This window comes from Limulus polyphemus, unplaced genomic scaffold (genome assembly GCF_000517525.1).
Source record: "Limulus polyphemus unplaced genomic scaffold, Limulus_polyphemus-2.1.2 Scaffold58, whole genome shotgun sequence".
NCBI classification, from domain to species: Eukaryota; Metazoa; Arthropoda; class Merostomata; order Xiphosura; family Limulidae; genus Limulus; species Limulus polyphemus.
In genome coordinates, this window is record NW_013665668.1 from 844,193 (window position 1) to 848,374 (window position 4,182).

General features: G+C 34.3%; 1 protein-coding gene across 14 annotated transcripts in view; it reads left to right on the forward strand.

Annotated features, from left to right (window-relative positions):
- LOC106464217 (transcription factor Sox-3-like) overlaps positions 1-1,873 on the forward strand; it is a 231,838-nt gene extending 229,965 nt beyond the window's left edge. For all 14 annotated transcript variants that reach the window (XR_002611784.1, XR_002611785.1, XR_002611775.1 and 11 more), the window contains one exon: positions 694-1,873. The gene's annotated coding sequence lies outside the window, so the exon portion shown is untranslated. The remainder of the gene's footprint in view (positions 1-693) is intronic.
- The last annotated feature ends 2,309 nt before the right edge of the window (positions 1,874-4,182 follow it).

The window sequence follows — 4,182 nt, forward strand, 5'->3', positions numbered from 1 at the left end:
TGGAATTTTCGTGCAAAGCTATTTGTTTGTTTGAAGTTATGCACAAAACTACACAATGGGCTATCTGTTCTCTGCTCATCACAGGTATCGAAACCCGGTTTCTAGCGTTGTAAGTCCGCAGAAATACCGCTGGGAGGCTAGTACTAAGCTACTCGAGAGCTACCTACGCTAGCCGTTCCTAATTTAGAAGTGTTAGACTAGAGGGAAGGCAGCTAGTTAACATCACCATCCGTCAACTATTGGGCTACTCTTTTACCAACGAAAAGTGGGATTGATTGTAACATTGTAATTCTCCCACGGTTGAAAAGGCGAGTTTGTTCGGTGATGGGATTCGAACTCGCGGCCTGTAGATTGCGAGTCCAAGGCTCTAACCACCAGGCCATTTCTTGAAACCAAAATATCATCTGCATTGTGAGAAAAAACTAATGATGCATGGAATTTCAGTTCGAACTTTTCTCTTGAACACTTGTAATAATAAAATTGACTGGAATGAAAATGAAGTAGATCATATTTCAATCTTTCTTGATGTAAACAGGTTTTTAGAATGTCTAATAACCAAAACATTGCCTCAAAAATAGACTTGGTTTTCTCGCTTCCGTCTTTAAAACGCCAATCAGTATTAATCAAAAACATGTGTTTCTTCTTTTTTTTTTGTCAGGAAAGAATTAACCTTATGAATTTTTTTATTTACAGCTCACGTGTGCACAAAGTTCAACTACGAAAGAGGAGATATTCGTCAGGCAACAGTGTCGAAATTTAACAACGAAGAGATGTTAAAAAAAATCTGATTCAAAATATTAGTAACTACTTAATAACTACTTTATTATTGTATTTTATTAAAATGTAATAAATGTTTCATTATGGTGGTATTTAGTGTTCGTTGTTGATGTTAATGATAATGCTGAAATTAGATTATACTACAAAGCTATCCTGATAATGCAGTATTTGCAGTAATATTGCAGTAATTTTACTTTGAAAATGTGGAACACTAAAGAAATTTTACAATAAAGGTGCATTAAATATACTAGATAACTATAGTAACTTCCTTGTAGTAAAGTGACAAAAGTACTACATTAATGCTGCAGTAATTCCACTATGAAAGTATACTAATATTTTACTGTAAAAGTGCAACAAGTTTGCAACAAAACTAAAGTAACTTCCTTGTAAAATGTTAAAAAATACTGCAAAAAATGTTTTAGCTTATTATAGTAAATTTTACTGTAATAATACTATATAGGACATTTTCACTAGGGTCATTAAAAGAAGTTACATGGTGGTGATTATTATAATTTAAAATTCCTAAAAAGGAAGTTACATGATGATTAGTTTTATGGTTTAAAACTCATTTAAAAGCAAGTTACATGATGCTAATCTTATAGATTAAAACTCACCGAAAGAAAAGCAACGTGGTGATTATTTTTATGGTTCAATGTCACTTGGATATTCCCTAAACACAAAGTAAAAATTAAATTTACTTCTAGAATTCCTTTCTACTCATATCATCCTCACAAATTTACGTGATCAGTAAGCCTGCTTTACGGTTCACGTGTGAATCTTACGGTGGGCTTAATAAAGGAAAATTAGGTAGCGATACCATTCGCGATAAAAAAGATGATACTATAGCTCTTTAAATATTTGAGTACCAACTAACCTCTGCTATTCGTGGTCTGAGAAACGTACACGTGATTAACGTCCGGGTCGTGTTTTACGTCACCTTATCGAGTGTGTATCTTCAGTCTTAAGTTTCTGTTAGCTTTTCCGTTACTTTTTTACTACAGGAGTCCATTACCAAAATTCTCCGTTTATTTCAAGGGTTATGTCTATGTGTTTGTATACGTTTGTGCATATATAAATAAACTAATAACCATGCAGATATTTCCCTAATGGTTATTAACTTTGATACAATACACAAATGGAAGAGAATAAAAAATCTCTGATATAAAATATAGTAAAATAAAAATTAAATTACAGTTAAATACAAGTGGTTTTCTTCTACAAATAATTAGAAAAATTCGTTCCGTTGGTTATGACAATAACTGGAACTTAAGTAAACTGTATTAGTATGTTTATTGCAGTAGCTGTAACAAAAACTGTTAGTATATTTAAAAAATAAACTTGTATATTTATTTGGAAAGCATCACAGGTCTGAATAAGTCACAGCGATGTATTGTTATTCTCTGGAGAATGTGGTTATGTTCAAATCTGTCACACTTACTAAGTTTGTTTGTTTTCCTACTTATCGATATGTAACTCAAAATGCATGCTAAACATATCTTGTGATAGTCTTTGTTACCGAATTTCGCGCAAAGCTACTCGACGGCTATCTGGACTAGTCTGTTCCAAGTTCTGAACTGATAGACTAGAGGGAAAGCAGCTATCTAGTCCACACCACCCACCGTCAACTCGTGGGCTGCTTTAATCGAATAGAGGGGTTTAACTATCACGCAACCACGACCCCCAAGTTTGCAGCGTGATTTTTTTTTATATTATTTTATTTTTTGCGGTAACAGGGCACAAACCACAGGACCTCGGATCCACAGTTTGGCACGCTTACCCTTGGGCCACGTTGAACCCTACTTTTAGCTTAGTGATCAAAATTATATATAGACTTCTCTACTGAGAGTTAAATCGCACCTTATAAGTAGAATGTTCCAGATCCCAAACTGCCGTTGGATCTATTGGCTCCATCGTTGATCGCAGTCTAATAGCCATGATTACATACTTTTGTCCCATATCGCAATTTCCATTGTAACAGATTTCTGTGAGAGACGACTATATCAGTCTTAATTAGACCCCACATTTTGCACAAAGTTTCAGAGATTCTTCATTGCATGTGGATTTGCCCTCAACAAGTTGTAACTCAAATGCACCACAATCCATAGGATCTTTATCTTAGGGCTTGATAAGTGTATTCTCGAAATAGATTGCTGAGTTGTTTTCAGTTTCTTCGGCCATCTTTCTCTTGAGACGTGGCTGGAAACTTCTAAAGTTCTGGCCTGTGAGCCCTCAATCCTTCTTTATTATCTAATAACCGTTCTCAGAAGATATTCTCAGTTTATCGCAATGGCTTTTTTGGGTTGAAGGATTCTTTTTCGCAACCATACCCTTAACATTGCGAATGAGGGAAGTTTTTCCACTGCCTCACCTTGGTTATACATCGTCTAAGATATTCACTATAACACTTACCTGTGGTGTTATCCTGATATTGAATGGTTAAGAATTCGCCTTTAACCAAATATATTTATGTTACTAAAATACCCTCTATAGCGCCGCTGTTTTCGTCTGTAGTAACACGTCATTTCATTAACATATGTATATCGTTCTTATAACGTGTGATTAGCCTTCTATACAATCTTAAACACCACGAATACGTATTTTGATTTGGGACATTTAAAAATTGTAGGCTGATTGTATTTCATGTGACGTAATGGTACGAGAGAGTCAAAATTTTACATGAGGAGAATTTATATTAATATTTTCGAACATCGCTTCGGAAAGATTATTTTTGCTTTCGTTGTGAGCCCAAACTTTATTAAAGGTATTTTTAACTAACACAACTTAGATGAACATATTTTGTTTCGGTGAAATGATATAATGGTCGATAATTTTGGCTATCCTCTTCTTTTTTTTTTTAACTGTAAAACATTTTGGTGATCTTCTAAGTATATATAGATAGTTAAATAGATCCACATGTGTAGAAACAAGATGTTTATCAGGGTGTTACACTTTCGGTGAAATCACCATGTTACTCTTGATAGAATGATTTACAACTACGGAGTAGGCGTTTTAAGTGTTTTAACCTTCCTTCCAAAATGCTTTGTATTATGGTTCATAACTGGTCTATACATAATAGATCTCCATTTTTTGTACTGACTTGTGTGTTCATGTTAGGCTTAGCTACTATCATTAATCGTACAAAACCTGGATGTTTGATGTGTGCGATTGCACTTGAGTTCATTGCACAGCAGCCTTCTTTCCATTTCTTGCAGTGTGTACAGTGAACTCCTGATGTGCTTGTCATATTAAAAGTTGAAAAGAAATACACTTTACCTGGGTGCATGACTTACCGACAAAATTACAATTTTCCTTGAAAAACAAAATCATTAAGCTTATGTTTCCAGTTGGCAATGAAATGAAGACGCGGTTTGTAAGTTATTTCATAAAATTAGGGCTATTTTTGTT